Here is a 17,198-nt window from a genome sequence, read left to right as displayed (position 1 = left end):
CTACACAGAGAAACCCTGTCTTAAACAACAACAACAACAACAACAACAACAACAACAACAACAACAAAAATTCAGTACCTCCTGTATACAAACGACAAAAAGACTGAAAAGAAATCAGGGAAACAATACCCTTCACAATAGCCAGAAATAATATAAACTATCTTGGGGCAACTCTAACCAGCCAAGTGAAAGACTTGCTTGACAAAAACTTCTTTGAAGAAATATTAAAGATTTCACAAGATGGAAAGCTCTCCCATGTCCATGGACCAGTAGGTTTATATAGTCAAAATGGCCATCCCACCAAAAGCAATCTACAGATTCAGTGCAATCACCATTAAAATTCCCACACAATTCTTTACAGACATTGAAAGGACAATACTCAACTTCATATGGAAATATAAAAATTCCAGGAAAGCTAAAACAATCCTGTACAATAAAGCAACTTCTGGAGGCTTCACCATCCTTGACTTCAAGCTCTGCTATAGAGCTATTATAATAAAAACAGCTTGATCTTGGCATAAGAATAGACACATGGATCAATGGAATCAAATTGAAGAACCAGACATAAATCCACACACCTATGGACACCTGATTTTTGATAAAGAAGGCAGAAGTACACTATAGAAAAAAGAAAGCATCTTCAGCAGATGTTGCTGGTCTAACTTGATGTCTGCAAATAGATCCATATTTATCACTCTGCACAAAACTTGAGTCCAGTGGGGCAAAGACCTTAACAAAAAACCAGATACACTGAAAGTGATAGAAGAGAAAGCAGGGAATAGCCTTGAATGCATTGGTATAGGAGACAACTTCCTGAACAGAACACTAATCATGCAGGCACTAAGGTCAACAATTAATAAATGGAACCTCATGAAACTGAAAAACTTCTGTAAGATAAAGAACACTGTCAATAAAACAAAAATTCAGCCCACAGAGTGGAAAAAGATGTTTACCAATTCCATATCTGCCAGAGGGCTAATATCCAAAACATAAAAATAACTCAAACAACTAGTCATCAACAAATCAAATATTCCAGCTAAAAAAATGGGTCACAGATCTAAACAGAGAATTTTGTTTATTAAATTTTTTTTCATTTTACATACCAACCACAGTTCCCTTTTCCTCCCCTTCTCCTGTTCCCTTGTCTCCCACCCCCATCCCCACCCACTCATCAGAGGGAGTAAGGCCTCCCTTGGGGAGTCAACAAAGTCTGGCATATTAAGTTGAGGCAGGACCAAGCCACTTCCTACTGCATCAAGGCTGAGCAAAGTATCCCACCACAGGGCATGAGCTCCAAAAATCCAGTTCATGCATTCAGAATAACTCCTGGTCCCACAACTAGGGGCCCCACAAGCAGGTCAAGCCACACAACTGTCACCCACATTCAGAGGGCCTAGTCAGTCCCATGCAGGTTTCCCAGTTGTCAGTACAGAGTCTTGAGCTCTCACTAGCTTGGGTCAGCTGACTGTGGTTTTCCCCATCATGATCTTAATCCCCTTTGCTCATATGATCCCTCCTCCCTCTCTTCAACTAAACTTCTGGATCCCAGCCCTGTGCTTGGCTGTGGATCTCTGCATCTGCTTCCTTCAGTTATTGGATGTAAGTTCTATGATGACAATTAGGGTAGTCACTACTCTGATTACAGGGGAAGGCCAGTTCAGGCACCTTCTCCACTATTGCTTGGAGTCTTAGCTGGGGTCATCTTGTGAATTCCTGGTAATTTCCCTGGTAGCAGGTTTCTCCCTAACCTCATAATGTCTCCCTCTATCAAGAGATCTCTTTCATTGCTCTCCCTCTCTGTCCCTCCCCCAACTCAGCCATGTTGATCCCTCATGTTTCCATTCCCCATCCTGTCCCTTCTACCCCCTCCCAGTTTACTCAAGAGATCTTAACTATTTCCCCTTCCTTGGGCACTCCATGTATGTCCCTCTTAGGGTCCTCCTTTTCCCCTAGCTTCTCTGGGATTGTGAATTGTAACCTGGTTATCCTATGGTTTGTGTCCAATATCCACTTATGAGTGAGTACGTACTGTTTTTGTCTTTCTGAATCTGGGTTACTTCACTCAGGAAGATTTTTTCTAGTTCAAGAAAAGCCCAGATCAGCTCATTTTTCTCTGCTCCAAGTGACTCCTAAGACCCAGATATCCTAATGCTGCTTCTGGAGCAACTGCTTCTGGCCTGTGAACAGATTTGACACTACCTGCTGCTCCCTAAAATACAGAGAGGAAGTGAGATTTTGTAGATGTAAAAATATACAAATTCTGAGCATTTGAAGTTCCTTTAAAGGGAGATTGACCTGGGTATGCCTGACTTAATCAGGTCAAAGCCATTAAAGAGAAGCCATTTCCTCTCTGTTGTGCATCCCCTTACTGGTATGATAACTGAGATCGCACATGTCAGGGGACTCTCAGTGCCTGTAGGACCTTAGGGAAGCCGCCAGCCCACAGTTAATAAGGGTGTAGCAACTCAGCCACAGAGTTTCTGTGTACACATGCTGACTGAGCTGGGAAGGAGAGTCTCTGAGCACCCGGATGAGACTGCAGCCCTGACAGCACCTTGAGTGTATCCTATGAGACCCTGAGCAGAGGACCCAGACACACCCTGCCCAGATTATAGGTGTTGAGCTCGTAAGGCACTGAGTTTGCATTAACTATTGTGCATCGGTAGAAAACTACTACAATACAGTTTCAGTACGGTGATCTAGGACTGTGAACTTGAAAAACTCAGGAGATGTGAATCTGAGAGAAGTTGCTAAAGATCATTATGTTGAGCTTTCCTGTTCCACATGGGAGGATACAGACTCTCAAAGAAGGCTCACGTAGAAGTAGAAGGTGTCTGGGAAGTTAACCGTCCATGATCATGGCTGTGCACTCTTGGTCCTCTGGAGTTCCTGCATCTGCAATGGTAGAACAACAAGAAAATGAAATGGAGCTGGGTGTGGTTCCGTGATCCAGCTGCTGGGGATAGGGGCAGGTGGGTTTAAGTTCACTGTCAGTGAGTGTTAGATAGTGATTCCCAGGTGAGCGCAGGATATATAGTGAGACCTTATTTATCCCCACCCACTAAAAGAGAGTGAAAATGGAATTATAAATGAAGGAAAGCAAAAAGAGTGTGTGTCTGCACATGTGGACGATACTGCAGAAAAAGACTAGACTATTGGATGTGGAGGAGAGAAGAGCTGATAAATCCAAGACTGTGATACATGTTCATGATGGACACAGAGATACAGGTGAGAATCAAAGCAGTAGAAACAGCTACAGAAGCCTCATATCTGTGATTTACTGAAAAGGGATTTTTGTAACCCCAAGCACATAGAAGTGAAAACACATTAGGGTGAGAACGTCAGCAAGACAACTGACAACCTTCAATGTTCAAAGCTCTTATTTTGAATGATTCAGAAAAAGTTTTTTTTTTTTTTTTTTTTTGTAAGTTCAAAATTGCTTTCTAGTCAATCTATTGAGTATAGAAATTCTTTGAAATAGTACCAGAGAGGTCTTTATTAGCAAACAAGTTGTTAAATTATAAAGCACACAGAGTGGTACAAACACACGTAACAGTTTAAAAGTTTTCTGTTACCCCTTCCTCCTTTTGGAAGCAAAACTTCTAGGTTCTATGGCTGAGATGTACTGGGGAAAGAGAAAGCTGAGAGACTGAACCTTAGTGAGCAGCAACCCCAGGAGGTTTTTGTTTAGCCCTGGAGCACTGTGGGAGGAAACTCAATAGCCTGCTGACAGTAATAGGTTGCAGCATCATCAGCCTCCACAGGATGGACTGTGAGGGTGAAATCTGTCCCAGACCCACTGCCACTGAACCTGGCAGGGACCCCAGATGCTAGGTGGGATGCTCCATAGATGAGGAGTTTGGGGGGCTGTCCTGGTTTCTGTTGATACCAATACATGTAAGTGAAAAACTTGTTACTGACACTCTGGCTGGCCTTGCAGGAGATGGTGACCCTTTGCCCCAGTGACACAGCCAAGGAAGCTGGAGATTGGGTCAGCACGATGTCCCCAGTGGTGCCTAGAATGATAAACATACACATTACTGTCACAGTTGTACTGAAACCATCCTGGTGTAGCACTGTTGTATGTGCAGACTTTAACAGCAATCTTGAGCTTTACCTTGAAAAAAAAAGAAGAGGGAGCTAGGTAAATCAGGGCTTGAGAGATAACTCAGTGGCTAAAAGCACTGGCCAGGGTACCTAGGTCTGGTCCCCAACGCCAACTTAGTGTCTCACAATGTCTGTAGCTGCAATTACAGAGGATTGGATGCCTGTTCTTGCTTCCACAGGCAACAGGGCTACTTGTGATACACAGATATTCATACAAACCAAACAACCATACACATAAAGTAATTAAAAAATAAGAAAATTAAGGTGACTAGGAACCACAAAACTAATTAAAAGCCATAATTTCAATGATCAGGACACCAAAGCATGGAAAACAGTCATGGCCACAGTGGTTGCTCCCAGCACTGCACCCTCTCACCTGGAACCCAGAGCAGCAGTACCCACAGCAGGAGAGCAGATGACTCCATCTCTGAGACCTGGACTACAGGCTGCTTCTTGGACACTGGCAAACGGTCTTTAAAGGTGCTTTGAGCATTCTGCACTGTGGCTGAAGCCTCAATATGCAAATCAGCTTAGAAAAGCTTGACTTGGTGCTTAAAGGACACCTGCTCTGTGTCACTCTATCACCCTATGACAGTTAGGATTAGCAAAGAATTCCCTAGAGTATTTTAAGTGTATCCCAAGTGATTTTGCTGCTGGCCCTGTGGAATTATGGTCTGTTATTTTGAGGTTCCATGTGGGGAGTGCACTCTCACTGCTCTGCTATAGAGGATATATATGTATACATATATGTATATGTATGGATATGTATGCAGGAGCACTTTTACTCCTCAGAATTATTTTTTAAAAAGCCTTTTTATTGATTCTTTGTGGATTTTACATCATGAATCCCAGTCCTATCCATTTCCCCATTTCCCTGCTTTCTCCTTCTATCCTTAAAACCTCCCCCAAAACAAAATTTAAAAGTAAACCCCAAGACCCCAAAACCAAAACAAACGGAAAAAAAAAGAAAAGAAAAAAGAAAATTAAAAAATCTCGGCATGGAAACTGTAGTGTGGCTCACTGAGTCACACAGTATATCCTTTAGTCCATATGTCTTTACTTGTAAGTATTTATTGCAAAGAGTCATTGGTCTGGTTGGAGGCCTCTGGCTTCTGGTACACCCTCAATATCAGGCCTTCACTGGGACTCCATTTGGATATCCTATTTTTACCATGTGTCCTGGAGATTCTGTAGCTTTGGGTCTGTGTGTCTGGCCCCTTCACATGCTCCAGCAGCTCACAGATGAGGTGGGTGTCTGGGTGGGCTACCTGTAGTCTTGCTTCTGGGCTTGGATGCAGCTGGGTTGGTCAGCCTGCCAGCTTTCTCTCATCTTCACCACCCAGGCAAACTCTCTAGCACTGTCCCAGCTCTGTTGTGTTTCCCAGATGAGATGCAGGTCCTGCTCCTCCTAGTGCTGCTTCCATTGGGGAACAGTGCCAATTCTCCAACTCTCATGACCTCGGGGTCAGCTCTCTCATGTCCCACAGGCAGTGAAGGGCAGAGGATAGGGGATGTCATTTCTCGCTCACACCTTCCACCACATGGCAGTTGAAGGGTGGGGCCAGATCTCCCACAACCACTGGGGTCAGCTTGACTATGCTGCCTGGGCTAGGTGGAGGGTCCACTCTCCTGAGTGCTGCAGCTGATGAGGGGCAGGATCTGCTCTTCCACTCTCGCAACTCCGGCACCAGCTTTTCCATCTTGCAGCAGGTGGCAAGAGGTGAGGGGCAGTATTTCTCCCTTGCCCATGCCACTGAGTGACAGACTATGGGGCTAGTTCTTCCACTCTGTATATTCATGGTTTGCTAACCTGCAACTTTGCCAACAGGGACAGTTCTACTGTGCCTCCCTGGGAAGGCACAGGGCCCTGTATGGTGGTATTTTATTTGTACTGAAATGTGATTTTAATTGTATGTTAATAAATAAAGTTGCCCGGGGGTCAGAGCTATTAGAACCATATCAAGAGCGTGGTGGTGGTGGTGACGCACACCTTTAATCCCAGCTCTTGGTAGACAGAGCTAGGTAGATCTCTGTGTGTTCAAGGATACAGCCAGCATTGGAGACACACACCTTTAATCTCAATTCCAACCATAGAAGACCTGGAAGTCTCTACAGACAGGCAGTGACAGTGATGAGGCAGTCATGTGTTTGGGTTTACAACCAATGAGAAGGCAGAACAGAAAGACTATATAAAGACAAACACACAGGTCTCTTTCGGAGAGGTCTCTTGGCTTAAGAGGCTAGCTGCAGCAGATGGGTAAGGCTCTTAGCTCTGATCTCTTGGCTTTCTTCTTTGCATTGGTTCTGTGTTTCTTATTTAATAAGACGGTTGGTTACATCTACATTTGGCACCCAACGTGGGGCAAATCCATTAAAAACTGCTTAACTTGGCTTGGTGGCAGGTTCGGTTTCCTGTCTGGGTGGCCGGCTCCCTAGCCCAGGCGGCTTAATCTCAGAAGCTAAGCAGGGTCGGGCCTGGTTAGTACTTGGATGGGGCCCTATCTTCTTCCTGGAGACTTCAGTTGTCTCATTCCCCGCTCTCACTGGAGTGGTGCAGTTGGTGAGGAGCAGGGCTTTCTGTGTGCAGCTCCATCCTCACTGCTTTTGATGGTCTCAGGAGCCAAGGACATCAACACAGACCATGGCTACACTCAGGCCGTGGACCCAAATGTGGTCACAGGGAGCAGCCCAGTCCCGGACGACACCATGGCCCTAGGAGGCAGAGCAGGTCACTTAGATTGACATGGACCTAACAGCAGAATGGCCCTTGAACACCCACACAGCCCCAAGTGTGGGCTCAGATTCTGAACATCCACACTGCCTTTGATGGTAACAGGAACCTCATACATCAGTGCAGGTCCTGTCTTCGGCAGAGCTACAGACCCAGACATGGCCCTGGCTGCATGTCAGGCCTGTACAATGCCCTGGTCCTGGATGGCATCATATGTTTTTCAGGTCTGTATGTGCCCAGCAGCAGCATAGCTGTGGGACCAAGAATGCCACAGGTGAAGACCCAGATCTTTGGCATCAGTGTGGCCTTTTGTGGCAACACAGGCCAAGGGCATCAGCACAGACTCAGGCTGCAGTAGGACCATTGTCCAAGACATGGTCCTTGGCAATAACCCAGGCTCAGATGTCATCATGGCCCTAGCTGGCCTTGCAGTTCGAAGAGATGGGCATGGCACAAGTTCTAGCATGTCTCCCAAATGCCAACATGTTCCAATGTAGCAGCCTAGACTCCTGGACATCCACTAAGCCTTCAAAGGTAAGAAGAGCCACCGACATTGACACAGACTCTGGTAGGGCCTTGGAACCAGACATGGCATACTTCCTTAGTTCGGGACTAGATGACACTATGGCCCCTGGTGGCAGTATGGGCTATCCAGGTGTTTATGGCCTCGGTGACTTGACCATCTAAGACCAACATGGTCTCAGGTGTTAGCTCAGACTTCAGATCTCTGCAGAGCCCTTATTTGGCAACAGGAACCATGGACATCAACTCAGAGCCCAGCCACAGCAGGGCCATGGACCCAGACATCTCCTCTGGCAGCAGTTTGGGCTGGACATCACCATGGTTCTGGATTTTGGCACATGACTCCTGGATTGACATTCCCTGTGGAAGCACATCCCTTGGACATCAACCTGGTCACAGGTAGTGGCCCAGACTCAGGGTGTACACAGGGCCCTCTTTGGTAACAAGAGCCACAGACATCAACACAGACAGCCTTAGCTGCATCAGGGTTTTGTACCAAGTCGTGGCCCTCAGAAGCAGCCCAGACCTGGACATCTGAACCTGGATGGCTGTAGGGCATCTACATCAGCCTGTTCCTCACTGCCTTTGCCTCTTCAAATCTGCCTTTCCCCTCATGAATTGTTCTGTATCTTACTGTCTCCCATTTTGCCTACTAGACTCACTCACCATAAGGATGCCTGACTGCCTGGTGGGCAGGTTTGTGGGAGAAATTCTTTCTGCAATGAGTTAGTTACCTGAGGTGGAGCTGTGCTTTTCCTCTGGAGTCTGCCTAGCCTAGATCAGAATTAAACTTTTAAAAAATGCCTTTATTTTTATTTTATGTATATGAGTATTTTGCCTGCATGTCTGTGCACCACATTTGTGCCTGTGGTCTTGGATACCAGAAGAGTGCATGGGATTCTCTCTCAAACTAGAATTACAGATGGTTGTGAGCTGCCATGTGGATGCTGGAAACTGAACCCATGTCCTCTGAAAGTTCAGGATGGGTTCTGAACCAATGGCCTATCTGTCCAGGTTGCAAATTGTTTTCTGTATCTTACAACAACAATTTATTTCACATTTTGATTCTTCTCAACAAGAGAAAGCAATCAGGTTTCACCAAAAAGAAAAAAAAAGATTGTGGTGTGGTTCAGATTAGAAGGGGACATAGGGTCATTAGATGGCCTTAATTCCAACCATCGTTAGGAGCAGGAAAGGCAGTGAGCAGTGAGAATGACATGCAGATGGGCTCTGAAAGCCTAACTTTGAATATGAATGGACTTCACCATGGGTAAGACATGCTTGTCCACCCACTCAACCTAAGGCCAATTCTGGACCCACATGACTCCTTCACAGACTGAGGAGTCACTCTCCTGAGACATATTCAGAATGGAGAGCACCCAGCCCTCTATATTCCAGTTCCATTCTTATGCAAATGGATATTTGAAGTGAGGAACCCCACTTGAACTATCAAAATCATGGTATCCTAGAGATAATAGTGATGGTTATGTAGTTAGTGCAGTTAATGTTATAGTGTACAGTCCTCTTAATGTGTTCTTAGATTGGGCTTGCAGGGTTTTTGGGAGGCTATGTTAATCAGGGACATTGGTCTTTTTGTCGTTTGTCCCATATGTCTTTGTGTTGTCATCTGGGTAATTCTGGCTTCATAGCGGTGGTGTTTTTTAATTTTCTTGTGGTGTTTCTTCCTTCTGCATGGCTTGGAACAGTTCCAGGGCATTAATGTCAGCTCTTCATTAAAGGTCTGGCAGAATTTTCAGAGGACCCCTCCAGTTGTAAGCTTCACTCTTGAGAGTCATTTTATTACCATGTCAACAGAGTTGCTTGCTATGGTTCTGTTGAAGTTGTTGACATGGTTTTGATTTAATGTGGTTATGTCGTATGTGTCTAGACATCTATCCACTTCTTCAAGATTTTTCAGTTTGGGGGAATATAACATTTTAAAGTACTACCCAATGGTTGTCTGGATTTCATTTGAATGTGTTGCAAGCTCCTCTCTTCTATCTCTGATATTATTTATGTAGGTCTGCTTCTCTTGCTGTATACTGTAGATTTATTCAAAGAACAAAGTCTTTGAATAATTTTATGCACTGTTATTTTAATATCTATTTCATTAATTTCTGTCCTAATATTTATCACCTCTTGCCATTGACTGACTTTGGGTTTGGCTTGAACATTTCCTTAGACCTTGAGGCTCATCATTAGGTACTTATTTGAGATTTCTCTGAATTTGGTCATTATTTGAGGTCTCCCTGCTTGTTTAAGAGGGTATTTACAGTAATAATCTTTTCTCACCATGACTTAGATGCATCCTTAAGACGCTGGGAAGCTGTGCTGTCATTTTCATTGGATTCTAGGAATTGTTTTCTCACTGATTTCCTCAATAAATCAATGGTAATTCAAGAGGATACTGTGCAGTCTCCAGTTACTTGTGTGATTCCATCCTATGAGATGTCATCAATGGAGGCACAAGGGAAGATGTTATCTGCATATTGGAGGACATTAACTTGTAAGTAAGTAAGAGAATTTTGAAAGGTCCTGTGACAGTGTCTATTCAAATAAGTGAAGACGGTTTTGGTACTCTTGAAGCAATATAGTTTAAGAGAGTTGGGTGGTTTGGTTTAAAGGATCCACAAAGGCAAAAAGATATTGGTAATCAGGATGTAAAGATAAGCAGAAAAATTCATCGCTTAAACCTAAGACTGAAACATTTGGTCCTCTTAGGGATTTGTGTTTACAAAGAATAGGGTTGGGGGCTCCTAGGTAAGTAGGGACTATGGCCTGGTTAATGAGGAGGAGGCGCTTTACTGGCTTCCATTACTAATCAGCCTTTTGAACACCCAATATTGAGGTTTTACAGGGTCTGTTGCTTGATTTTGAGACCCTGTAACTTTAAGTAATCTATTGTGATTTCTAATCCTTCCTAAGATTATAATTTTAGAGGTTATTGTCTTTGATGAGGGAAAGAAATGGGGCTCTTTAGATGAATTTGAACTGGGATGATAGTGGAGGTGTTGGAAATTGGAAGAAAGACTACCCTTGTAAGCAAAGGAAGCTGCCATGCCTGCATCCAACTTGAAAAGGGGAACACTGGAGGCTAGACTATCTTTGGAGGCAGAATTCTCTGCATCCAGACCCCTCCCCACAAGTGGCCCAACAGTATGATTAAGTTCTCAGGCTCTCATCTTCAGGCCTCAATGCTCAGACACCATGACCATCCAGGATGTTGGGGTGGGCCAACTCATAACACTGGTTATTGCATAGTATGTCAGCCTGCCAGCTCTCCCCTGTGTCCAGCCATTGCTCCACTTAGTTCACCTCTTGCAGTGATGAGCAAGGGGCTGGGCTAGTTCTCCTGCTTTCATGTCCCCATGGTTGGCTCTCCCAGAAGCTACATCTTCAGGACCAGCTCTACTGTGTTGTCTAGGCAAGGTGTGGGGACCTTTCTCCTGAGTGCTGCAGCTAGTGAAGGGCAGGGCCGGCACTCTTGCTCTTATGATCTCAGGGCCAGCTAGCTCTGCCACCTGCCACAGGCTGCCAGGGGCACCCCTGCCCACACCACCATATGGCAGATGAGGGGCAGGGCCAGATCTCCCATGCTCATGTTCTCAGGAAAGTTTATCAGCACCCCCACTTCCCATCAAAAGAGTCAGCTCTCCTGTGCTGCCCATGCAAGGTATATGGTCCACTTTCCGGAGTGCTGCAGCTGGTAAAAGGGAGTGTTAGCTCACTTGCCCTTATAACATGGGAGGGGCAAGGAAGGGAGGGCATCTTTCCTCTGCCCTGTGCTTTAACGAAGGCACAGGGCTTTCCCACAAGGCCTGGACCTATCATAGACAATTTGGAGTAGACTGAGATTTGATCCTGGTCTTTCTTAATCCATCTACTGTACAACTTTGAAAATGTTTATCTTACTGTTCCATGAAAAGACTGTTATGGTCCCATTAGTGGTTTTTTTGGGAAATGGCCTCCTCAACTGGGGGCGGGTGTCTGTTTCCTCTTCAGAAAAGAACTGGTGAGATGGACCATAAGATACAAGAAGGTCATCAACCTAAGAGTTAGCAGCCTGGAAACAACTTGTTTTCCTATACTTACATTTTTCTGACCTAGGACTAACACTATCTTTTCCTAGGTTATATCTAGTAACAGGGTGGATTTTGGAAAGTTTCAGTATATTGGTCAGGGTCACCTGAAAATCTGCTGAAGCCAGATTTAGTCTGATTTAAGTTTTTTTTTTTTTTTTTTTTTTTGGTTTTTCGAGACAAGGTTTCTCTGTGTAGCTTTGCGCCTTTCCTGGAACTCACTTGGTAGCCCAGGTTGGCCTCGAACTCACAGAGATCCGCCTGGCTCTGCCTCCCGAGTGCTGGGATTAAAGGCGTGCGCCACCACCGCCCGGCTGATTTAAGTTTTTCAAGGAAAGAAGATTTGTATTCTAAAGAACAAAAGTTATCTTGACATTTCCTTTAAGGGGAAAGTAAAGGAATCAGGGACAAGTTGATTGTGGTCAACTTGTAGAGAATCCTACCTATTGTTTTCTCAGAGAGGCATTGATTCTCCACAGATGCAGTATTAGTGGAGGCTAGAAGGGCAGATTCCATATAGCAGTGTCCATAGAGATTTAAATCTTCCCAGGAAGCAAAAAAAAAATTGTATATAGGGGACCTCAGATCATTTTCCATCTTCATGGCTGGATAGGTCTAGTTGGATTTTAGTAGTATGGTTGGCATTTCTCTTAGGAGGCCATTTCCTCTTTTTTCCAGCTTCTAGCCACAGCAAGGCACAGTACAGGAAAATACTAAGCACTTCTCCTTAGGGACTGAGGATCCTATTAGTTCTCATGTCTCAGTGCTCTAGAGATGTCCACGCTGATGAGGGCTCATTGCCCATCTGAAAAGGGAAGAAGGTATCCATTATGTCTTCTCTCCCAACCCCATGTGTTGAAAGTTCCCTGATGACACTCTGCCTCAAACAAGGTGGAATTTGGGGACCAACATCCTGACTTCCTCATGTACATTCTGTGTCACACTCACACTCACTCACATATTTTATACACCATACACAAAGGATGAAGAAAGGAAGGATGAAAGAAAAGGAAAGAGCGGGAAGAGTTTGACCACAAATATAGCAGTTGTTAAAGTGATGAATATTTTATAAAGACAAAAGGTCAATCAATAAATCTTATATTAAAGACTCAATATTATGGATGGATGCAAAGATAGAGACATTCGAACCAAAGCAGAAAAATAACTGCAGCACAGCCTTATGTTTCTTAGTAACTGTAGCAGGCTGCTTGTGAGTTCAAACAACAAAAACAATTGGAGAATGAAAACACTGGGGTGAGAATGTAAGCCTGCATCTGAAAGATTAACTGACAATCTGATAGATTGCAGCATCATCAGCCTCCACAGGGTAGATGGTGAGTGTGAAGTCTGTCCTAAACCCACTGCCACTGAACTTGGCAGGGACCCCAGATTCTGTATTGGATGCTGCATAGATGAGGCGTTTGGGGGGCTCTCCTGGTTTCTGTTGATACCATTGCATAAAATCTATACCATATTCATTGACACTTTCACTGGACTTGCAAGAGATGGTGGCCTTTTGTCCCAGAGAGACAGCCAATGAAGCCTTCTTGCTTCAACTACTCTAAGCTCTTTTCAGCTTAAATGACAAACAGCAAAGCTACTATTAAGTTTACCATTATCCTAAGGCAAAAGAGTTAGAAATTCTAAAAAAGACCTTAACAAATGGTAGATCAGAGGTGAATAAGCAGGTTAGCAGTTAAGAGCACTTCTTGCTCTTGCAGTTTGGTTTCCAGCACCCACATCAACTACTTCAAAACCTCCTGAAACTCCTGTTCCCTAGAATCTGACACCCTCTTCTGACAGATATGTATACACCCACCATTCCCCATCTCAATTTAAAATAAACTAAATCATTAAAAAAAGGAATAGTAGATCAGACTGATAAGACTGCTTAGTTTGTAACAGGAAAGGTGCTTATAGCAAAGACTGATGACCCTGAGTTTGATTCCCAGACCCCACATGGTGGAAAGAAAGAATTAACTCCTGCAGGTATCTGACCTCTTCTCTCTCTCTCTCTCTCTCTCTCTCTCTCTCTCTCTCTCTCACACACACACACACACACACACATACACACACACACACACACACACACACACACACACACTCTTAATGTCTTTGGTTAACTTTTTCCTCATGATTCAATCTGTATTTATTATCTTTTAAAAACACATTATAAAAAGAAACAGTAAATCTTAAGTGATAGGAAATTCAAAGTTGGAATACTGAAGGTGGGAGGGAATAGGCAGAGATGTGGTCAGGGAAACAGGGGAAAAGAAGGGAAAAATCATCCAAAGATAAATATGTGTTAATAAAAATTTAAATGAATAAGTAATAATTAAGGAACAATAATAAAGGTCTATCTTTTGTTGGGAATTCAATAAATTATAAAGTATATGAGATGATACAACCATGCATATCAGTTTATAAAAGCTTGTTTCATTGTTTAAGGTCTTTCCCCAAACAAGTAAGTCTAGAGCCCTGTATTGAGACTTTAGCCAGTAACAGAGTGCTCAGAGACTAAGCTTCAGTGAGCAGCAACCCCAGGAGGTTTTTGTTTAGCTCTGGAGCACTGTGGGAGGAACCTCCTTACTCTGCTGACAGTGATAGATTGCAGCATCCTCAGCCTCCACAGGATGGATGGTGAGTGTGAAGTCTGTGCCAGACCCACTGCCACTGAACCTGGCAGGGACCCCAGATTCTGTATTGGATGCTGCATAGATGAGGAGTTTGGGGGGCTGTCCTGGTTTCTGTTGATACCAGTGCATAAAATCTATACCATATTCATTGACACTTTCACTGGACTTGCAAGAGATGGTGGCCTTTTGTCCCAGAGAGACAGGCAATGAAGATGGAGACTGGGTCATCACAATGTCCCCAGTGGAACCTAGAATCAAAAACACATGAACCATGGTTAAATATGTTTAGAAACCTTCCCTGTGGAGGAATTTTTGGTTGTAATAATACTTGTGAGCATCACTTTGAGAAACCAGAAAATCAAAGGCAATGGGAGATTTAAAACCAATTACAAATGCCTTAATTTTAATGATCAAGATACTAGAGACATGGAAAACCATGATGGCCACTGTGAATGCTCCCAACACTTCTCTGTACCCTCTCACCTGGAACTCTGAGCAGCAGCATGCATAGGAGGAGTGTGTTTGACTTCATCTCTGGGAGCTTGAAGAAAGGGTGCTTCTTTGGCTCTTGGCAGCTGCCCTTAAAGAAGCCTGGGCTGTTGTATAATGACTCAATATGTAAATCAGCCCAGAAAAGTGTGTGCTGGTGCTCAAAGGGACACCTGCTCCTGATTCACCCACTGGGAGTTGGTGTCAGCAGGAAACTTACCAGAGCATGGCAAGTGTATCTTAAAGGTGCCTTGCAGGCTATTCTATTGAATCTTTACCCTCTCCTCTTTCTGAGGTATGATACAGGGGAGTGAAGCATGGCTGTACTATGTAAAGAGTGTAAGTTATTTCAGGAACAACTTGCTCCTTCAAAATTGTACACACCCAATGAAAATATTATCTAAGAGGAATGGAGAATAAAGACTGGAAAAAAATAATGTAATGAACTTTTGGCATATTTCCTTATTTAAAAATATCTGTGTTTCAGTGTGTGATGTTGTGTGTGTATGTTTGTATGTTTGTGTGTGCTCTTGTTTGAGGGCCACCTCCTAGTCATGGGACATGGGTAGAGATAGAGGCCAACCTTGGGTGTGGCTGTTGCCTTCTGCCACATCTGAGACAGGGTCTCTTGTTCACCACCTCTCATGAAAGGCTGCCTCCCCAGGGTCTTCTGGGGATTCTCCAGTCTCCATCTCTCATCTTGTCACAGCATCACTCTAAGTACAGTCATGTGGTGCAGCTGCATCTGGCTTTATGTGGTTTCCCAGATGTGAAGCAGGTCCTCACACTTATGTGGCAAGCACATTACCCACAGAGCCATCCCAGCCCATTTTTAAAAATAAATGAAACACTGAAAGGAAATTCTTCAGGCTGAACATAAATAAAACTTCAGGAAATAATAGGACTTCATAAATGAAGAAAAGAACTTTGTAAAGGAGATGGGCTCAGATACTTGTAAAAATTCTTTTGTACAGTTCTTTAAAACATTCAAGATTGTTGAAAGAGAGATACCTTGCATCTTGTGATAAAAAGCTAATTAACAGAACTGTGGATTCTTTCTCAGAAACATTGTAAGACAGACAGATGGATAGACAGTTAGGCAGATATAGAAGTGAGTATTTCTTCCCATTCTGAGCCCTCACCCCTTTCTTGATTTACCTAGCCAGAAGGATGGATTTTCTAGCAAGATTTTAAGGGAGAAAATGACACAGTAGTATTTTAATTAAATAAGACAATGAAAAAAATTATTAGTTAATAAGAAGTAAGAATAAGAGAGAAAAAAGAAGCACTGGAATAAGATATGTAGGAAGAAAGGAGTGAGCGAGTGAGGAGGTAGGAGAGGAAGGAGAGAAACTGGTGAGGTGGGAGGAAGAGGAAAGAAGTAGAGGAGGAGGGGGGGAGTGAGAGGGAGTGAAGGGGAAGAGGTTGGAAGGAGGGGAAGAATGACGATAGAGAGAGGGACCAAGGAAGGGAGGAAGAGAAAGGAAGAAAGAAAGAGAAAGGAAGAAAGGAAAGAAGTGAGGAAAGAAAGAGAAGAATGGACAATTCCCTACTCCTCAGCTCACACTCACTGTTTCTTTTTCCAGGTCTCTGCTCTATAGAGTTGGCTCCTTTTATTTTACTGTGCACATTCACTGTACTGTTGCTCAGTGTGAACCAACTAGAGTTCAAAGATGAGAGAAACATGGCAATACAGGTACACATCTCATGAAATAAGTTATTCTTCACATTTTGTCTTTATTTTTGAGGTGTGGGTGTGCTCATTTATAGTTGATTTTTGAATTCAAAACTAGAGTGTTGACCTGTTATAATATGGAAAGTAAGGTGATATTTCTTATTTATGTTCATAATAAAAACATTCCTATATTATACCATGTATAATATCCATGCAAAGGGCTATGTAATTTTTAAACAGCTCCCAATCACATAGTTCTTACTTTGAGGGTGGTTCAGTGGTGGTGGGACATAATAATGAATATTTGTGATGTCATTCCTCTACTGCTTCCATGAGATTCTCCTGTTGTCTTTGGTGCTCTTGACTTCTTTTGCATTATGGCATCAAGAACCACTCTTCTGTCAGGCATGGTGATGTATTCCAGTAATCCAAACAGGTAGGAAGCTGAGGCAGGAGGATCTTGAGTTTTCAGGTAGCCCTGGATACAATGCCTGGCTTACACAGGTGACCAAATCTTCTGCCTCACCCCAAGCCCCACATCTTCATCTATTTTTGTATATAGTTCTGTTAATATTTATTTTTATTCATACTGATTTCATTCTTGTTTTTATTGACTTATAACTTAACTTTCTAATCCTTAACATTGGTACTTTTCTTCTGTGCAGCAGAACTACCCTCTCATCAGGAAAGGACAGTCAGTACCCTCTGACAGAAAGAATGACAAGATGATAGAACAGAAGATGTAGGGGACAGGGATATAAGTAGCTGTGTGGAAAGCAACCCAGATGTGCAAACAGGGATGATCACTGAGAAGTAGGTACTTGATGCCAGCCCTGAGAGAAGAGATTTGGTCATAAACAGTTCAAGATGAGCCCTTTAAAATGCACAGGAGGCCTGAGCACTGGGTATGGTGAAAGGATGGGCTGGGCTTTAGGAAGGAGGACAATGGAACTGATATA

General features: G+C 43.5%; 2 long non-coding RNA genes and 1 gene segment (V, D, J or C); 1 reads left to right on the top strand and 2 right to left on the bottom strand.

Moving 5' to 3' along the window:
• Positions 1-17,198, bottom strand: part of LOC131907030 (Ig kappa chain V-III region MOPC 321-like) — a 106,695-nt gene that overhangs the window by 50,079 nt on the left and 39,418 nt on the right.
• The window catches only part of LOC131907031 (uncharacterized), a 42,173-nt gene that overhangs the window by 7,018 nt on the left and 17,957 nt on the right, over positions 1-17,198 (top strand). For all 6 annotated transcript variants that reach the window (XR_009378273.1, XR_009378269.1, XR_009378271.1 and 3 more), the window contains exons 3-4: positions 16,151-16,260; positions 16,905-17,052. This is a non-coding gene — a long non-coding RNA (uncharacterized LOC131907031). The remainder of the gene's footprint in view (positions 1-16,150; positions 16,261-16,904; positions 17,053-17,198) is intronic.
• On the bottom strand, positions 2,737-4,018 carry LOC131907032 (uncharacterized). The gene is made up of 2 exons (XR_009378275.1): positions 3,922-4,018; positions 2,737-2,895 (listed from the first exon to the last, which is right to left on the bottom strand). It is a non-coding gene; the product is annotated as an uncharacterized LOC131907032 (long non-coding RNA).

This window comes from Peromyscus eremicus, chromosome 3, assembly GCF_949786415.1.
Source record: "Peromyscus eremicus chromosome 3, PerEre_H2_v1, whole genome shotgun sequence".
In the NCBI taxonomy this organism is placed as follows: domain Eukaryota; kingdom Metazoa; phylum Chordata; class Mammalia; order Rodentia; family Cricetidae; genus Peromyscus; species Peromyscus eremicus.
The sequence above is the reverse complement of the archived record's forward strand: the minus strand, read 5'-3'. Positions and strand labels throughout refer to the sequence as shown.